General features: G+C 59.8%; 1 long non-coding RNA gene across 1 annotated transcript; it reads left to right on the top strand.

The window, feature by feature from the left end:
- The first annotated feature begins 1,889 nt into the window (after positions 1-1,889).
- LOC106491419 (uncharacterized) lies at positions 1,890-18,555 on the top strand. The gene is made up of 3 exons (XR_001293773.2): positions 1,890-2,984; positions 15,982-16,093; positions 18,503-18,555. It is a non-coding gene; the product is annotated as an uncharacterized lncRNA (long non-coding RNA).
- The last annotated feature ends 566 nt before the right edge of the window (positions 18,556-19,121 follow it).

Below are 19,121 nucleotides of genomic sequence, written 5' to 3'. Positions count from 1 at the left end.
TCCTGTGGAATAAATCTGGCCAAAAATGGTCAAAACGGGCGTTCCTGCTGTGCATGCATGCACATGTGCGTGCGCACCGCCGTGCACCAGCCCGGGCACGTGTGCATGCCTGCTCACGACATTCGTGCGCGCCGCAGCACAGAGTCTCCGTGCGCCGATGCCGCGCGAGCTTCATGAACGTGTGCGTAGGTTTGTGCGCAAACACCGGTGAGCGCATGCATGGGGACACGGAAACCCCTTCGTCCGTGAGCCCAGGGCCACGACCTGTGCATGGGCTTGCGCGCAACCCCAGGGGTGCATGCAACCCGGGCGTGCACCCAGGCAAGGCTGCACGGACACACATGCACAGTGTCCGTATTTTCTTTTTTTTTTAAACCTACTGTTGCAAAATCTACTCCCGTTTTTCTTTGTTAAAGTAAAACCTGACATGGACTCCAAAACAGCTAGAAACTCTAAGGAGAAAGCATTAGAGTGGCATCTAGGAGACCTGAGTTCAGCTCTCGTCTCTGTCACAGGCTCCATGTGTGGTGTTGGCAGAGTTGCTTAGTTTTGCCGTCCCTCAGTTTCCCCTTCTGTAACCCAGTAATTATGTAACTTTTCTTGCCTCCGCCTCAGGAAATCAGCTCCGCTGTGGAAGCACGTGGGTCCTCTCTCGAGGGACACCATGCCAAGAGGGTGGGTGAAGGCGGTGGCACTTGGGGGACAGGACACTGCACGGGAACGGTCTGGCTCTTAGCACCCTACGCGGCGGTGCAGGTTTCCGTGACGTGACGGGTGAATCAATGCCCCCCGCGAACTGCTTAGCTCTGCCTCTCTGAGCCTTCCTTAAGCAAAATCATTATGGTCGTGTCGGGGGAAATCTCATCCCAGAAGGTGGAAGGGCGCTTTCCTCTTTGCATCCGCCTGCGCTAAAAGGTCCGGCGCGGCAGAGGAACGTTTTGCCCTTGTTGAGCGGATAAAATTGGAACGCGTTCAGAGTATACATTGCAGCCATTAACTGCAAACCTCAATAGCATATATTGCTTTTGGACGGCGGCTGAGTCTGGTGCATGCGGCGGTCGGTGTTTCTGCTCCCGTTTATCTTTTGCTACCCCACAGGGCTTCGCGTTTCAAAGCCTGGGAGTCAGGAAATAGTTAAGTGCTACAGTATTTTGATTAGCAGAGCCTTAAAGTCAGTAAAAGACAGTGAGAGAGAACTATCAGGAGCATGCTAATGAAGTGAAGTCATCAGCAGACACCAGAGAAGTAGTCCTGCCTGCTCCGCGCCCGTAGGGTGCTGCTGGATTTGAATAACATGTGTGCAGGTGGACTTTGCTGCTTGCAGACCTGGGCTCGGCTGCCTGGCGCGCGGCGCTTTGGATATTGCGCTCCTTCGCTGTGATTTTTCGTCTCGCTAATGATATTTCCAGCTCCGAGGGAGCTGCCGGAAGACTGGAGATAGTGCAGAGAGCGAGACTGTAAAGCCAGCAAAGGGCAGCTTCCGACTCCGCGCGGGAAAGGTGAGGGAATTCTCTGGGGAGAACCCCTTTGCTTTGCGCGTGTGGCAGGCGGTCGGGGGGGTGCAGGCGCTGGGGAGGGGGCGAGGGGGCCCTTCGCGGCGCTTCGGGGCCGGCGGCAGCGGCGGCGGCGTGGCGCGCTCGCTCTGCCTCGGCATCCCGAAAGCCGTGCGCGTCGCGCGGAGCGCCGGGCTGCGGCTGCCGCGGCGGCCGTGCCGTGAGCCCGCCCGGCGGGAGGCAGCGCCGCACGGCACCGCCGGCGCCTGCCGCGCGCAGGTGGGAAAGCTGCTCCGGGCGCCGGGGCAGAAAAGCCGGGGCTGCTCTCGGAGAACGCCGAACAGAGGAAGCGGCAGGGAACTGCCCGAACCGAGTCGCCTTTAGTCGTTGCAGGGATCGCTAGTCCTTCCTTGGAAATACGTGGACGACTTAAGTAGCATTGAAAATAGCTGTTCTCCTCTTCTGGGGCTTTGCAAAGAAACTCTGCCAAGCTTTCACCCTCCTTTTCTTAAAGTGTGCGCAGCTCCCCGGGGCAGGTCCTACCTTTTTTTTGAAAACGGCTTTCTTGGAATAATTTAGAAACTCGGGACACCGCGGAGCTGTAGTTAAACAGTCGCCTGAAGGCTGAATGCAGTAAGTCTTACTCAGAGAAATCCACGCTGGAGCTGATGACTCGACAATGTTGTTTAATTTATAAAAAGCCGTGCTGTGAAAACGCACATTTTTGTTTATTGGGAATGAAGGAAAAATGCGCAGAAGAGGTTTTGCTCCTAACCAGATGCGATTAACCCGTTCAAGATGATGAATGCAGATGCCTGTTGCTCGGATAACGCCAGCGATGTGCAGGCGGCTTTGCAGCGCCTGGATATGGGCACTCCAGTAACTCAGCCTCTGTCCCATGGAGCCGACAGCTCAACTGCTGTGTCGAGTTTAGCGCTTGTACCGGTTCTCAGCCACTCTTCGCATCTGTCCTCAAATTCTGTGCTTTCTGCCTCACAGTAGTTCTGATTTTATATTACAGGAATATCCAGGTTTGTGCCACGGAGAGTGTATTTGGCTGTCGAAGACAGACACCCAGGTTCTGGGTTTATATGAATTCCCGTAATACACTGTTACTCATTTCAAATAATGTTTCCTTAAAAAGAAAATCCGCTGATTTTATCCATGTGGAAATTAACATTAGGAGTGAAGCTGTTGTCGAAACTGAATTTTGGGGGGGCACAGGGATTCCCAGTGAAAACGGTGACACGTGTCTCTCTGCGATCCGGTATCAGAACCAGCATGTTTCCTTGCATCCGGTTACATCAGGAAAACCTCCAGGAACAGCACTCCAAGAGCGACGTCCCTCTATTCGTCTCCATCCCGCCCAGACCTAGACACCTACGCACCGCCGTCACGCCGAGCTGGAGGGGCAGCGTTGCACGTTTCTCCCCGTGCCGTGTCCGGATTTCCCGTCGGGATGGGCGTCACGGGAGGGTTTGCTCTTAGCAGGTGCTTCCTGCTAAGTGCGCCGCGTTACGCGCCCGGCGGTGCCGCGGCCAGCGGGTGCCGCCGGGAATCCCCGTCTGCTCCGCCTGCCGACCTCGCGCCGGGGGGTTTCTCCTCCATTGCAAACGTGGTTTTAATTAAACAGGTCGCCGGGAAAATTCCAGCTGGACTTCCTCCTCTCTCGGCTGATTCCCCGGCCCCATGCGCCGTGACCAGGCTTTGGGGGGCTTTTTGTCCCCCTCCGCGGAGGTGCCCCGAGCTCTCGGGGTGGCGTTGGCTTGATGCACCCGCCGCGTTTGCTTTTTAACGTGACGGTTCGCTCCCCGGCCCCGGGGAGGGCCGTGGTTTACCTTGCGGGCGCCGTCCCTGCCAGCGGGCTGTCGGCGCCGCTGCCGCCCGTGCCGAGCCGCGTGAGAAAAAAGCCGCTCGCCGCCTGCCGATTCCTCTCCTTCCCTGTAAGCGAACAGGCCGGCGTTCGTTAGTGGCACGGCTGCTCTCGCGCTCCGCGGCGGGATCCGCGTCCAGGCGGGCGCTCGCCAAGCGCCGGCTGCAAAGCGGCCGCTCCTCGCCGTCGGCCTCTCCCGCCGCTTTTCCGAGGAGCGTGCTTTCCGGAGCCGGAGCGCGCCTCGCCCCGCCGAGCGCTCCCTTTTCGCTAGTCTCCCGAGCCGCGGTGCCGCTGGAGCTGCGCCGTCCCGGGCTGGCGCGCGGACGTGCCGGGCACCGGTCCCGCGTTGGGTGCCGTTCTCGGCGCAGTTTTATCGCGGCGCATCGGGGGCTGCAGCACCCGGCAACCCGGCGGTCCTCGAGCGGGAGCGGACCGCAGATCCCGCGGCCCTTAAATACCCTCGAATCAGCCTCCATCGCCTTTGGCTTCGCATCCTTGGAAGAGAAAGGTGTTAAAGGGCCAGTGCCCCACTACTAAGCAACAGTTACCAACAACCTTAAGCAAATAAAATACGTGCGATTATGAGAACAGGGGAACTTAGCGGCCTCCCAGCATCTCCACCGTGCGAGGCAGGAGTGCGCGGCCGCCGCTGCCCGCTCATTCGCAGATGACAGCATCCGCACATCGGATCGGCTGGCCCTTGGGGATTAGACATCCCCGAATGTTTACGGCGGTTTCAAAATAGCCTGCGTTTCTCTGGCTGCTCAATAACACGAGCAAGAAGCGGAGCTTTACATGTTTTTGCCCTTCAGGCCTTTTTTTAAAAAAAAGTGCATTGTTGAGGGTCGTTGCCGCCGTGGCGTGCTGTTTCTGTTTGCATTTTTGAGTGCATCTGTCACCCAAATCCAGTTGGTGTCGTCTTATTGCAGAACAGGTCATCGAACCCTGAGCACGCGCCAGCCGAGAGCGAAGGAGATTCAGCCGAGGAGGCGGCAGCAGGGAGCGCGTTAGCCCAGCGGCGCTCGGGGCTGGTGTCTCGCGCAGGAACGCACGCTCTGAGCAGCGCGGGGAGTATCGCCGGCCACGGGCGGGAGTCGTCGGCAGCTCTCCCTGCGGAGGCGCCGGGTGCGCGCTCCCCGGGAGCCGTCTGTCCAGGCGGAGAAGGACTCGGCCTTCGGAGGTGCACGTCCCGCTGCCGGATCGCGGGAATTCCCCTTGCCGCCTTGCGCTAGTTGCCTGACTTGCACTTTCTGCGGCGAGAGGGGATGAGTCCGGGTTGAAGGCGCTTCCAAACAGGCGGAGCCGTGCGCAGTCGGGAAGGGGGCTGCACCGCTTTGCCTTTATCCAAGGAAAAGGGCACGTTCGGGGGTGAGGCTAGAGGCCGCTGGAGGCTTTTTCGTCATCCCGTGGGCCGTGTCGCGGCCTCCTCGGCTTTTCGGCGATGCTGCTCCCCGCGGGGAGACAAGGACGGAGGCAGGGCTGCCCGAGGGGCTGCGGGTGAAGGTTTCTGGCCCGCGGCTGAGCTTCGCGGTGGTTTGGCTGTGACCTTAGCTGCCGCACGTCACCGCTGCAAGGTGGGAATTTGGGATGCCTTGTGCAGGCTGGTCGGCACCGAACGCAGAGACCCTTGCGAGAACGGCGCTAAGGACAGGCAGCGTGCCAGGGAAAGGTGATCCCTCGGAAGAGAGGGGTGCATCCACTTTTCCCAGGGTCCAAACTCACCTTACCCTGGGAATTGCTTTCCTAATGTGCAAATTCGCATCAGTGCAGCACCAAATCTTCCCGGTCCTTGCGGTGCCTACAGGTTCTCCCTCGCGTTTCCCAGCCCGCTCGCTACAGCCTCAGCCGCCCCCCGGGACCTGCTGAGGCTCCCCGAAACCTCGGCTCGGTCTCCGCCGCCGCGCGCTCGCCTTTTCCTGCGCAGCCGACGCTTGCGAAGAGGATGGAGCCCTTCGGCCGAACGCCCCCGTCCCAACGCAGCCCGGAGCCCCTTCTCGCCTCCTTCTCCGTCGTCGGTGTTTAGGGCCGGGAAGTCTCTTTGGATTTCGAAAGGACTGACACCAAAACCGGCTTCGCCCGAGGGGGGATCTCCCCAAATCCGCAGCAGCGAGGAGCAGCCTGAGAGAGGTAATCGCTCCGCAGCGAAAGGCCGTCTCGGACGCTCTGATGAGAGTCATCAGCTCCACGTCTTGCCCTCGAGATGCTCTTTGGTGGCTCAGCTGGCATCTGGTTTCCACAAGTGGTGAACGTCCCCTTCGGCCGCAGCGGTGCCAGGCGAGGTGCGATTTCCCGCAGGGACCGCGCGGGAACGCCACCTTTTCGCGGACCCCGATCGCCGCTGCCCGTGGCGTGGCCGCGGTGGGCTTGGCTCCTCGCTGGAGTTCGTGGCTGGATTTCTGCTGTTCCCCCTCTTCCGCGCTCCTCCCCGCCGGGAAGCGGTGGTGCGGGAGCCTTGCTTTCCCGTTCCCGCGCCGGTGGGGCAGGTGGCACGGCCCCGTTGGGGCGAGGAGCGCTGGCCCTCGCGCTCCCGAGCCTGGCTGGCTCCGGCCGGCAGGCGGCAGCTGCGGCCAAGAGACCTTTGCTTAAGGAGTCGCATCGGTCTCTGGGAACTTGGCGCCGCTCCGCGACTTGCACAACGCTCGCGAGCATCTGCGAACGCTGCCACGCGCCTGCAGCCCGGCCGCGGGGGCTCCCGGAGGCGCGGGGAGGGCGAGGCTTGGATGAGGTTTTCCAGGAGCTGCCAGCCTCCTTTGCTTTCGGAGGACGAAGAGCGTTAGCCACGGGCCTGTAGCCCGGGGGCGACGCATCTTCCCGAAAGCATCCTCCCCAAATCCCCTCTTCAGTCTCGCTTCCTTCTTCAAAGCTCAAGGCAAAAATGGGCTTGCAAACGGCAAACTTTTTATCCCTTGACTCGGATTAAAAGGGAGTGAAAAGAGAAGCTTTGGGCTTGCATTTTTTTATTTGAAGAGAAGAAGAAAGCAGGGGTTCATCGCTGTACCCCCGTCGCTGGGTTTGGAAAGGTCTCTGGTAGGGCACGTGGGCCGGGGAGGCTGCGTGCAGATTTCGGACAGCAGCCCGGTTTTTGGGGCTGGAAGCTGAAGTCCTGGAGTACAACATCGCCATCTGTTTGCCACATGCGAACATACAGCGGGATAAATCCCAGCAGGAGAAATCCCAGCGGATGAGCCCCAGCAGGGCAGCTCCCGGCAGGAGCGAGCCCCGCGGGGGAGCCCCCCCCCGAGGCCGGGGACCCTGCGCGGCCCCGGGCGGGACGAGGAGGCCGTGGAGAGAGATGCAGCGCTGGTCTTCTGCAGGAGCCGGCGGCTCCCCCGGGCTGGGGCAGCGCGGCAGCGCCTTGCCGAGCTCGCAGAGCCGCCCCGATTGCACCCTCGCTCCCATCGCTGGCTCCCGGCGCTGCCCTGCTCGGCCGCTTCGCTGCTTGTTATTCGGGCAAGACTCTCCTTGCTTTCTCCAGAGAAAAACCCCTTTGAGAGCTTCCTCCTTCCAAAACACTCGTGCATCTCCTAATGCAGGAGCTGGCTGGGCAGGCAGGTGTATTTAGCCAAGGTGCGCTCGATGCACGCTGCATGGGATTGCAGCCGGTCTGCGGTGAAACGCAGAGCCTGGCTCCAAAACCAGGTGCTTCTGCTTCTTCCGAAAATCAAGGTTGGGCAGCCTCCGTTCAGGGAAGATGCCCTAGCAAAGACCAGGCTTTTTAATGCCCCCGCGAAGCACGAGGGGCGTTAAAATACTTTGTCAAAAAGTTCCTGTGCTTCCCCCGCTTCCGTGAATGGCGAGCGCACGGGCTTTTGTTTGAAAGCGGCCTTCTAGGAAATGGTGGGACAAGACTCAATTCCTCGGGCGTGGAAATGCTTCGATTCCACCGACGACCGCGGGCACGCGACGGGAGGACCCCAAGGGTGACGCCGCGGCGGCCGCTCGCGAGCTGTCTGGGAGACGCGTGCGCGCGCTCACGCGCTCGTGTGCCCGCACGCAAATGTTTTCTCTTTCGGAAAGCACTAATGGGAACAAGCCAACGTAGATTGTTCCGTTAATGTGGATTTACAGCACAGATCTGCTACTGTTTTGTCAAGACAAACAGGAATAAGTGGGCTTTTAGTGCTGGGAGAGCTGGCCCCGGGCTGTGTGCTGTTTACTAGGAAAGGGCAGCTGCTCGGAGGGGCTGCAGGGGAGCAGGAGGGAACAAACGGCAAAAGACGGAGACGGAAGAGCCGGGATTTGATGAAGGAAGAACTGAGATCAGGGACTGCGCTCTGGCCCCATATTTACACTCAGCCAAGTGCATTTTTTTCCCCCTAAAAGTTTTGGCTGGCGAACGCGCTGCTCGTTTTCCCCCTTTCCGTGTGTATTTCGAAAGCTGCCTTCTGCTCCCGAAGATGTGTCGGGGTTTGTCAGAACGGACGTAGCGCTCGGTGCCGCGGCTCGCTCGCCGAGGAGAGGTCTCCCGCCTCTTCTCCGAGGACATCTTCTCCCTTTCCCCCGTGCTGCATCTAAAAAAAACACCCCTCTCTCCGCATCCTGCATCCCGGAGCTGCGCGCAGCATCCCGGGGTGCATCTGCTGCTGCTCGGCACTGCACCGAGCGGGCGCTCCCGCTGCCGGGGAAAGCGCGGGGAGCGCGGTCGGAGCCCCGGAGCCCGCGGGCGCCCGCCCTGGCGCGGGTCGGTGCCGGGTCCGTCGCTGGGCTCGAGTCGGAGGTGTGAGATGACTGGAATGTGCTTGTCTGCGTTGAATATGAATACAGGATTGTTCTCCTTGTGCCATTAGTTACTATGCAAAGGCAAGTCCTAAAAAAATATTGAATTTCCTCTCTCATAATTTTGAGGAAAAACACTTATCCGGCATTAAGCGGCGATTGTGAGGTATCCTTTCATCTCGGCGCGCAGGGGAGTTGCTGCCGTGCCCCCGAGCGCGCGGGCAGGAATGTCGCCCTCTGTGCCGAGCGGAGCCGGGCTCGGCGCTGGCCCGGCCTCGGGAACGCGCCAGCACCGGGCACAGCCCGCCGACCCGGCGAGCACCTTCTTCCTGCTCCTTTGCTTTGCTTTTTTATTATATTTTTTTTAATGCACATGCAGCTTGATACTCTGTGAAAAGCTTCTTTTTACTCACGCGTTTGAGCAGAATTCAGGCCGAGCTGCTGCATCTACAATAACGTTTTAAAGAGGCTCCGTTGGCCGGAAAAGGAGCTGCGATGGAAAGGGAGGAAAGTCCAAAGGGGGTTAAGAGCAAGTCTGCAACGTTTATGACTGTGATAGCGTTGCATGGTAGAGCGGGGCTGGACTCGGTGCCCAGGTGCCGCTACCGGTGCTGCGCCCCCGGGTCTGTGTTAAGCTGCCCCCAGCTCTGCAGCGCGACAGTGACTTCGGGGTGACACACGCACGACTGGGGCCTGCCCGCTTGGGTCAAAACTAGGTGGAAGAAGACAGCGTTGTTCCCTCTTTCCTTATTTTTGTTGAATTCAAAATGTAAAGAAAACAGGATTAAACTCCAGCTGGGCTCAGCAGCTGGGGAGCAGGAATGGGCTCAGCGATTCTCCTCTCCTGTGCAACATCCAAAAGTTTCTTTCCAAAACCATGAAACTGGAAAACACGAGACTAAGCCTGCTGATTGCAAATGGAAGATGAAAATTGCTCCGTGCTGTTTGGCTGTTGAGGACAACCCATGAAAGCGCGACAGGACCTGGGAAAAGCAAATGTGGTGGTGACCTGCCCGGCAGACGGCTCCTGGAGGTGGCGGGGCGCTGGGGGCGTAAGGAGCAAGGGGGCCGCCGGACCCCACGCCGGTGCCCGGCAGAGGCTGCCGCATGCTGTTTGAATTGTTTCCAGTTCTGATTTTCAGAGAACGCCCCAAAAGGAAGGTCCCGGTCAGGAATCCCATTGCACAGATGGAAAGGCTGAGACACGGAGAGGGAGCTGCCGAAATCGCCCCCACCAGCGGGAAGGGACCCACTTGGCAGCACTAAACATTGCTTCTGCATTGGCCCCTGGGGCTCTTCCTCCAGGACTCTTCCCTCCCTCTTCTTCCTCCCAGGTGGGATACGCACCCATGTGAATCCTCCTCCTCCTCCTCCCTGGGGTTTAGCAGCATGCAGCTGCCTTGGCGCAAAGAGGGAGATGCCTAATTTGGCAAAATCGCAATCGTTCTGCATCTAAATATCCAGAAAACTGGGCCCTTGGGTTTCACATCTGCAAGGTCGGAACAGCGCAGAGCCCTGGATGAACTGCGTGTTTACACAGGGACGGGGGGCGGACGGTGCCCGCGAGCCGGAGCCGGCGCGAGCCGGACAGATGCAGCGTCGGATCGGGGAGGGCCAGGACGCGGCTCTTGCACCGTCCGCTTCTGCTCCTCCGCAGCCACCGCTCCCCGGGCTCCGTCCTGGCAGCCGGCTGCCGCGTTTCGTTAGCCAGGGAACATCGTGCTTCTAGCAGGCATCGCACGTATTTCCAACGCAAATAAAAGCAGAGCCGCGGCTCGGCGCCGAGGGGAGGGCGCGGGGCAGCGAGGCCGGCGGCCAGAGCCCCCTTCCTCGGGGCGAAGCTGCCCCCGTCTCTCTTGCCAGCTTTCGCTCCGTTTCTCGCGCCTGGGCGCAAGGTTGCAGCTTTTTGGCAGAAGAAAAGGGGCAAGGCGAGCGCCGGCTGTTTTTATTAGAGTTAAAAAGCGAGCTTTCAAGCAGACGTCGCTGCAAGCCCCGGGCCTGGGGCGCAGCGCAGCGCAGCGCAGCGGCGGAACCCTTTCCGTGGCTGTCGACCGCCGGAGGCGTTGTGGCTCCGGCCGCCCGGCACGTTTTAGCAGCGCGCGTGTGTCTGTTTGCGAGGGCAGACGGCACCGCGAAGCGCCGGGGGGCTGCAAGGGGCCGCTCGTTTGCCCGGGGCCGTCCCGGCATCCCGGGCATCAGCGCCCACCCAGGTTCGCCCAGCGGTGCCTCCTCCCTGGCACGGCTGCTCCGTGCCTCAGTTTCCCCGTGTGCAAAGCGGGGCGGCGGGGTGCGTGCCGGGGAGGCCGGCGCGGCACAGGCGGTGCAGCTCTCCCCACGGCTCGTGGTGACCTATTTACCTGCGGCAGAACTTTCTGCTCCACTTAGCTGACCCGGCACCTTTCTGTTTGCTTAAATCCGGGAACGCGTCCTCCCGGCCAAGGCTGGCGCGCGCAGGGATGTTTGCACGCACGCCCGTGCCGGAGGCACAGACGGCCGCTCTGTGCATCCTCGCCTCGGCGTCTCGGAGCAAGGCGGGCTCCCGCGTTACGATGCCGTTGTAAGAGCCGCCCGAAAACGCCCACGTTTTTTTTTCCCTTGCCCCCTTGGCCGCCGTCGCCCTCGGGGACGCGCCGCGCGGCGAGCAGAAAGCTGACATTGTGCTGCCCCGGGAGCCCGGCAGCGTCGCCGCTCGCCGGCTCTGGAGCTGCCTCAGTCATGCATGTTTGCATATGTTAAAAATATTTAGTCCACTGCTAAAAAAAATATTATGCCCGGGAGCCGGGGCCAGCTCGATATAATGCCACCTATGTGTCCGCGGCGCGGCCGGCCGGAGGCACAGAGGGGTACTATGCGCCCCGGGAGCGCGGCCACGGTCGCGTCTCTCGCCGCCGGGCGCGAACGTGAATCCTCTCCCTTCCCGGGCTCGCACGGCGAAAAGCGCCCGCCGGAGCCTCGGCTGCGCCGCGGACGCTCCCGGGCTTCGGGAAAGCCCCGGCTCTGGCGTCAGCCCCCCGCGGGGCGGTCCGGGACGTGGGCGCGCGCCGGAGCAGAGAGAACTGAGGCCGCCCAAAACTCATTTCACACGTGCCACGGAGCACGCGACTGCAATTCGCAGCTGTCAGCAGCCTCGTCCAGGTTTTTGCCCGGGGCCGAGAGGTAGCAAACGCTGCTCAAGCTGTGCAGAAGTTTCTAGATAAGCTGCATATAAATAATTTTGAGCCAGCTCGGAGGGCGGGAGGGGAAACGTTTCCCTGGAGTGATGTCCCCTGATGGGAGGCAGCACGGCAAGGGGGGGGAGGATTTTTGCGCAGGAGCATTAAGGAATAACTTCCTCTGCTTTTTATTTCTTTATTTATTCTGGGAGCGCGAAAAGGGTTTGGGGGAGAGGGGTGAAATAATCCCGGACGGAGAGCGTGAAGGAATCTTTACCCCCCTGCTTTTTCTTTTTTTGGGGGGGCTTTCTCTCCCCCGCCGGTGTTTGGGAGGGCGGTGGGCGAAGGCGCTCCGCACACTGTGGCCATTCATGGCTCAGCTGGGGGCGGCGGTGCGTGCCGGGCGCGGGTCCGGGGGGGACCGCACCGCGCTGCCGACCGGAATAATTTGTTCACAATGTAGAGCAGTGTAAAAGGGGCCGGTTGTCTGAGTGCGGGGTTAGCGTAACGTATAGAAGCGCGAGCATCAATAAGTCTATTTATTAGCGGAGCCTCCTGCTAAACAGGCCCGTGAATAAACCGTACAGCGCCTGCAAAAATGTAAATGTTAGCGATCCCTTGGAGACGTAATTACAGGAAAAAATAAGGACGGCTTTGGAGCGCTGGGGAAGCGGGCCGTTCGCTTCCCGTTCCTCGCTGCCGGGGCGGCGGCGGTGCCCCCTTCGCCGCAGCCACCCCAGCTCCCCGCCTGCTCGGAAAGGGGCGGCCGAGCCCCCGCGTCCCGCGCGGGGCATCCCGGCCCGGCGGCGCGCGGCTCCCGAATTCCTCGAGGCCGCGTGCCCGGGGCTTTCTCTGGAGCCCAGTGAAAGGTTTCATTCATGCCTCCTGCGCGGCCGTCTAGAGTTACCGCACCCTGGGCCCCTGCTCCCCGGCTCCTCTCTGTTTTCCTTTCATTAGCAGGATTCCCAGATTGGATGTCTGCGGAGGGCTGGGAAGAGACGCTGCAGGCGCGCTAGCGCTCCGGAGGGCCGTGCAAACGCCTGCCCCGCGCGCGCTCGCCACCCGCTGCCCCCAGCGCTGCGGAGCCGCCCAAGCCTGAGTGCTTTTCCCTTTTTTTTTCCCCCCCGTAGCGCGCAGTCGTGGCCGTGCTTCCCGAATCGCGTTCGAGGATGCTCGGAACGCCGCGGACCTCCACACACGGCTGCGCTCGGCGGGCGACGCCGCGCGGCACGCGCGCCCCCGTCCTAGCCGCCCGCGCTTGCACGCCTTTGCGTCGGCCTTTGCCCTCCGCGCGGGCGGGAACGTGCCGCGGGAGGCGGATTTCGTGCCCCTCGGCAGCCGCTCCGTGTCCTTGCTGAGCGGGAGACGGGCGGAAGAAACCTGCTGCAGGCTGGGGAGCTGCGGTAGTGGGGCACGTCTGAGCAGAGCTGCGCTTCAGCCTGCGTCCGCTGCTCTTTTCCAGTTCACGCTCTTCAGCAAACCTTTACCAGAGCAAGACTGGACTAGGCCGAGAAAAAGAGTTCCTGAGAAGTCCGTGCTTGGACGTGGAGGACTAGAAGAGGGTTGAGATGAGCCCGTTCCCGCGGGGGAGGCAGACCGAGGAGCCGAGGAGCCGCCGGGGCGAGCGCGGCTCCGCACCCGAGCCTGGCTGTTCCCTCTTCCGGAGCTCCCAGGTTTATGGATGGGCTGCTGAAGCAAACTGGCGTTTTGCAACTTTTCCAACCAAAAAGAGACAAGTCGTTCACCAGAAGCGCAGAGCGAAATGCTAGCTTTGCATTAGCAGTCTATCGCCTGCGGTAATTTTCGATTGTGCTTGTTTTTTGGACAAAAGCTGCGTTTTTTCCGTCAGCAGCGGGGACTGCTCTGCGGTGGATTCACGTTTCCTGACCACCGATTTCTTTCTTTAGTTGCCACCGCTGGAGGCCTCACAAGTAGCCCAGAAACCTCCTGGGACCTTTGGAGCAGGTGGGAAAGCGCTCGGATAAGAGCTTCCAGCTTCGCAGGTCCCGGTGGGGCTGCAGCGGTGTCGGCTCCTCGTTCCGCAGACGCGCTTTGAGCGACGGCGGCAATCCTTGCTGCCGATGGCTTGAGATGCGCCTTGCAAACCCGGCCGGGCTTGAAGTAACTAGTCTTCCTCTCCTCCGTCCGGCAGCAAGGGAGCCAGGCTCACCGGCCGCATCCAGCGAGGCAGGAGGAAACCGGGAGCCGGGAAGCGGCGGCAGCGCGGGGGACCACGGCGGCGCCGGCCGCGGCTCAGCCCGTCCCGCTGCCTTCCCGCGAACGGCCCGGCCGGCAGCTGCCAGGTGCCAAAAGCCCTTTGCCAAGTGGGGAAAAACTCCTCTGCGTGGGCTCACAAAGCAAAATATTGATATTCCATAATTAAAATACACTTGTAACCTCGTGTCCGTTAAAAATAAGCACGTGGCCGGCCGTACTTGGTTGAAAACCTTGTTTTGTTGCACATAAGATTAGGGTGGTTTGGAGCCCACCTGATGTGTGCGAAACGTGGATGCAGGTTAGATGCGTCGGAAGAAGTTTGGTGCGAGAAAGAGCAGGGCGCTTTGCTCCTAATGCCTGGCGCATCGAGCCTTTGAGATCCAGATGGGGTCGTCCCCACCCGGGGGGGAAAAGCGATTATCCATGGGTCTTAAAATGAATTCAGAGTTCTCCAAATGAGGGGGTGGGTTTTATTTTAATGCAGTCATATATATATTTTAAGCAATGTTTACTGGTGAAGTATTTCATGCAGAAAGATGCACCTGGGTTTGATTTATGTTACATGCGAAATGTCTTGGCCAAGGCAAAAAGCACAGAACTTTTGGGGGAAAAAAACTGAAGAAAAGTTTTTCTTTTATTGCGTGTAATGAGATGTTTGCTCTGTGACAACTGTAGAAGTGGTTTCATGTTAGCGGATTCAAAACAAATCTATGAATACAGCATGTATTTTAATATTCATTGTTTTGCCTGTGAACGAGCCTTCTAAAAAAGTCTCCGAGCCTGAGCCAGAGCTCGCTTGCTGTTAGACCAGTTTCAGTCCGTAGGAGCCCTTTGGCTTCAGGGAAAATCCTCTGGACTTACCTCATTAGCTAAAACGAGCCTTTCCCTGGCTTTATCCCTCCTTCAGGATGCGCCTGCTCCGTAGGGGACTGCCTGCATCATGTTTCACCATGATAACTGCTGAGTAGATGTTGCAGTCGGGCGCCGGTGCCTTTCGCTGGACACCGGCGTATCCGATCGGGATGCCGGCGCGGAGGCAGCCTGCCGTGCGGAAGAGGTGAAAGCAAAGCGCCCGGGTGTTTTCCCCGGGATGCCGGGGCTGTCGCCCTGCGAGCAGCCGCGCGGGCGCTTGCCCCGCGGCAAACCTTGGTGCTGGTTTTCATCAAAATCCCGGCCCGCGCTGAAACTGCGCAGGCCTTCGGAGAGCTTTTGGTCCGAGCGGGCGCTGTTGCGCACCGTGTTGCTGTCGGATGCTGGATGCGGTGGGAGAGGAGCCGTGGGGCGGGTTGTCCACGCCGGGCGCCGCAGCGGTGCCGAGCACGGCCGAAACCCTCGGTTGCGTTTTGCAGCGATGGCCAGAAATTCTTGTTTGCTTCTGGGGCTGACACCCCCCCCCCAAAAAAAGAAAGAAAATGATGTTAAATATGAGTTGCTCAAAACCGCACGAGTTTTTTTTTGCAAACAACGTCAAGAGTTGTTCGAGACCCAATATCGACCCAATACCGTCTTTTCGGAAGCGGTCTGTGCTTGTGCCTGCGCATAAGCGTGCAGCCCGCCGCGGGCTGTCCCGTTCGGAGCTGCTCGGCTGGTATCCCGTCGAGGCTTTCCGTTGAAATTCCGCTCGATTGCTGCGATTAGATGACAAATAATTCTCTGCACTTACGGAGCTACATAAATAATCGGCGCAACGCGAATATGTCATGTGGTCGCAGGCTGAGGAAAGTCACGTTGACCTCAGGTGGGGGTTTCGGCTGTTGTAACCGCACCTAACCCGCTCGCCCTTTTATCATTACAAATCGGGAGGGTGCATTTTTTTTAATACAGGACATGAGCAGACCTGGTCACGGACTGGGGAGAGAGAGGCCAAATCCCTGTTTGCCCATGGGGCTGCGGCAGCCCTGGGCTTTGCAGGGCCTGATCCTTCCTCCCGAGGCCGCCGCGGAGCCACAGCCGCCGTGGAGGCAGCGGCGGCTCCGGGTTTGCTCCGGCGTAAGCGGGCGCAGGCCGTTTTGGCGAGGAGGATGTGTGCCTTCGATACCGTAACCCAAACCTGGCAGCTTTCCCCGCTCTGGCAGGACTTGAGAAGCGCTGCCATACAAGCTGCTTTTCCAGAGAGGCCTGAAAACGCCATCCATTATCTGATATTTCGCAGCAGCTTTTTTAATTAAGGCTCTGGCTGCAGGACTGATCCGAGAGGTGTGTTTTGTCCTCGGGGACTTGGCACATCCTCGCGTCTGTCGCCCGCCGAAACTACAGAGTCACTTTTCCTCCTGTGCCGTATTCCGAGATGAGCTTTTTTTTTCTTTTCTTTTTTTTTCTCCTTTCTTTCCCTTTTTTTCTCCCCCCCCCCCGCTTACCAGAGGTGCAGATAAATCATTAGAGCCGCCGCTCGCCTCGCCTCGCCTTGCCTCGGCTCCCTCTCCCATAGCCCGACTTCTGTGCGCTACTGGCTGGTGCAGCGCGGAGGGGGCGTGCGCAGCCGGGCTCCGTGCCTGTGGTCAGTAATGAAGACTTCTCTTTTTATACACAGATTACGGAGGAACGGCGCAGGGCTAGACGGCAGCTCTTAATTTCCCTACTTTTTAATTTTCCACCCTCGCCGAGGAGAATGCAGCCCTTCCCTCCGGCCGCTTTATAATGAGGTGAGTAAACACCCTTTTGTCATTTAAGGCTCGCTCGCTGATGCAATGTAAATATTATTTTTGTTTGGTCGAAAGACGGAGAGGAAAGAAGAATGTGCTGCTTGCCACATGTCAGCGTTCGGGTTTTAATACCTCGGCTCCCGGCTGCGGCGATTCCCGAGGGTTTGTTTGCTTTAGTAATCTGCCTCGCCGGAGGGTCCCGCATTTTGCTCTGTAAAGTCCCTTTTGCACAAACTTTTCTTCCCCTTCCCCGTCCTGGCTCATTCAATGACTCGACGAGGTTTGCAGGAGTTAAAAGCGTCGCTGCTGCTGCGCCTGAAAGTATTTCGGCTATTTGTGTCATCCCAGACCTTTAAAAAGGAAAGGCGATCGCTGCCGTTCCCTTTCCCCCCAGCTAAAAATGCCCCCGTTGGTGCGCGGCCGGCGCCGCCTGAGCCTTGCCGGGGCTGGCGGCAGCCCCTCGGATGCGCCGGCTCCGCATTCCTCCTGTCATCGGCCACGGAAGGCGGCGGAGCCAGCTGCCGCCCCCCCCCGGGAGCCCCCTTCCCGGTGGGATCGTTCCCAGGGCTCCGCGAGCCGAAGGGTTAATGCAGCTCCCCCCGCCCCCGCCCCACCCCGGGTGCATCTGTGAAAAATATGAAGTGAAGATAGAGCTGCTCATCTGCTGAGCAGAGAAGTTGCCTTTGATGTCAGTCCTTCCTTTTCTTCTTCTCCTGCTTTTCCTCCCCCCCCCCCCCCTTTAACCCTTCTCCTGGTGTTTGCTACCTCCCCGGTGTATTTATAGCGCCGTAGTCCCAGGGAGAGTTTAATGTGCCTCGCGGAGACCCGCGCGACCCGGTGCCGGATCCCCGGGGTTTGCAGGCACCTGGGCACCGGCGTGCTTTTCCTCGGGGATATTCCTCCCCCTGGGAGACACCGGTCCTTTGGGAGCGCTCCCGGCGCCCAACAAGGTGGCAAAAGCAAGCGGGTCGCCGGCGGGATGCCGCCCGCGGTGGCCCCGGGCCGCTGCGCCTCCCCCCCCCCCCCCGGCGGTGGCACAGGGGGGGCCGAGCCCCACGGTGGCCGCGGTCGGGATGCTTTGGGGTTTTAACCCCTTTTCCTTCGGCGCCGAAGAAAATCGCTGCTGCCGCTTTAAGGCAGAAGTCCCTTTAAGTGACTTTCCATTTGCTGCTTTGGAGAGCTGAGAATTTGGTTTCCCAGATTTCCTTTGAATTGTGTGCAGTAGTTAGCGAGAGTTGAGAGGAAAAAAAAGAAAAAGAAAAAAAAAAAGCAGCTACCGCACACTCGGGAAACCTTCTGCAGCAGCAAGATACCGGGAGAAAGGGGAAAATTAAGAGGTTTTAAAAAAAAAACAAACAACCATCTGTTAGCGTTTTCCTTTGGCTTTCTAATTCGGTTACCTTGTCCCTGCGTGGGGAGCCTTCGCCCCCGGAGGAGGAGGATGAGGGGAAGCAGGCGGTGCCGGCGGGGGGATCCTCCCTCCCTCCCGCAGCGGGAGCCGCACGTGGAGGCAGCCGGCGGCGGGGGGCCGCGGAGGCGCCGGCGACCCCCGGGAGCGAAAAGCCTTCGCCGGCCGGGGGCACCCTAAATCCCGGCGGCGCCCCGCCAAACGCAGTTGCACTTGCTTTTCGTACTGTTTGCTCTTGGCGGGGGGAGGAAAAAAAGGGGGGAAAGAAGAAAAGCCCCTAAATAAGGAGCAGCCTCGAAGGGGGGGTGGGGGCAGGCTCTGTTTCCGCAATTAGCCGGCGCTCGCCGTCTCCCGCGAGCGGAAGGCAGCACGCTTTAGCCTCTGGATTTGTGGCGCTTTCTCCAAGTGCCAAGTCTGCTTATACGGGGACTTTGGCGCGCGAGGTGGCGGGATCGGAGCCACCCGCTGCTGCTGCTGCTGCTGCTTAACCCCGTCGCGGCCGAGGCGCCTTGTGGGCCCCCCCCGTCTCGCCCCGCGCCCGGCGGGGGGTCCCTGCGCTCCGAGGGCGCGCGGGTGGATGCCTTCAACCGTAAGAGGAAAAAAACCCTCCTGGGCACGTGCAGCCCAGCGCCCGGGGTGCAACTCATTTGCAGAGCGGGGCTCGGCCCCACATCCCGCTTCCCGCTGCCTTTTCCCCAGAGGCGTCCCCCATCCCTCCGTGTGCCCGGCCCCGGGCATCCCGGGAAGCCGCCGGCTGGGGGCGAGCGGGCAGGCGCCCGGCGGCGGGGAAACCTTCCCGACTCCCACTGGCACTGAGGCTCCTCTACCCCTCACTGGGAGCGTAAAGGGGCCTTAAAAAGGAAGTAAAAGTACCTTAAATTTAATTTACACTCACTTAGAGGCCTCTTTACATGGCTAGAGGAGCATAAAGGGGCCTTAATGCCGCGAGGAATCGGCCCTGAATATATCTGCCGTCTGACTGCCGGGCATTCATTTTGCAGAAACTCGCCCCAGGCTTGGATCCAGCTTTCGGGCTCTGAACCCAGATACGCGGATGTAAGTGGAGTAACAGCTCAGGCCTAATGGGGTTAGGCCTAATTTACATGCGTGCGAGTGAAATCAGAGTACGGCTTCCAAGGAATAGCTTACAGCGAGCTCGTTCTTGCCTTGCCAAGTAATTCGTGATACCTTACCATAAAACTTTTAATAAAAAGGATCAACTGTCTGTGTGTCTGCAGGGTCAGAAAAAAAAAATTATCTCCTTAAAAACTGCTGTCTGCTGGCGTTTGGAAATTGGAGTGGCGGCCGTTACCGTGTTTTCCTGCACGCTTTGGGCAGAAAGCCCCGTGGATTTGCCACCGTCGGGTCTCGTCGGGCTCCGGGCCGTTGGGTCGACGTTTCATCAAGGAGCGCTCCCACCGCGTTCGCTTCGGGGCTGCTGCTGACTTGCCTAGGGGCTCGCGCTCCTGTTTTTTAAAAACACCTTGGTGCCAGAGTGGAAAAGCATTAATGCGTCCTTGGAGAGTGCTAATGGATAAGGAGGAGGCCAGCGGGATAAGCAAGGGTCAGGCTGGTACCTAGGAGCCTTGGCGGGGCTTGCGCAGCATCCCGGGTGCCCAG

The sequence above is a fragment of the Apteryx mantelli genome, chromosome 10 (assembly GCF_036417845.1).
Source record: "Apteryx mantelli isolate bAptMan1 chromosome 10, bAptMan1.hap1, whole genome shotgun sequence".
Classification (NCBI taxonomy): Eukaryota; Metazoa; Chordata; class Aves; order Apterygiformes; family Apterygidae; genus Apteryx; species Apteryx mantelli.
Note: the sequence above shows the minus strand (reverse complement) of the source record. Positions and strands in the feature narration are given on the sequence as shown.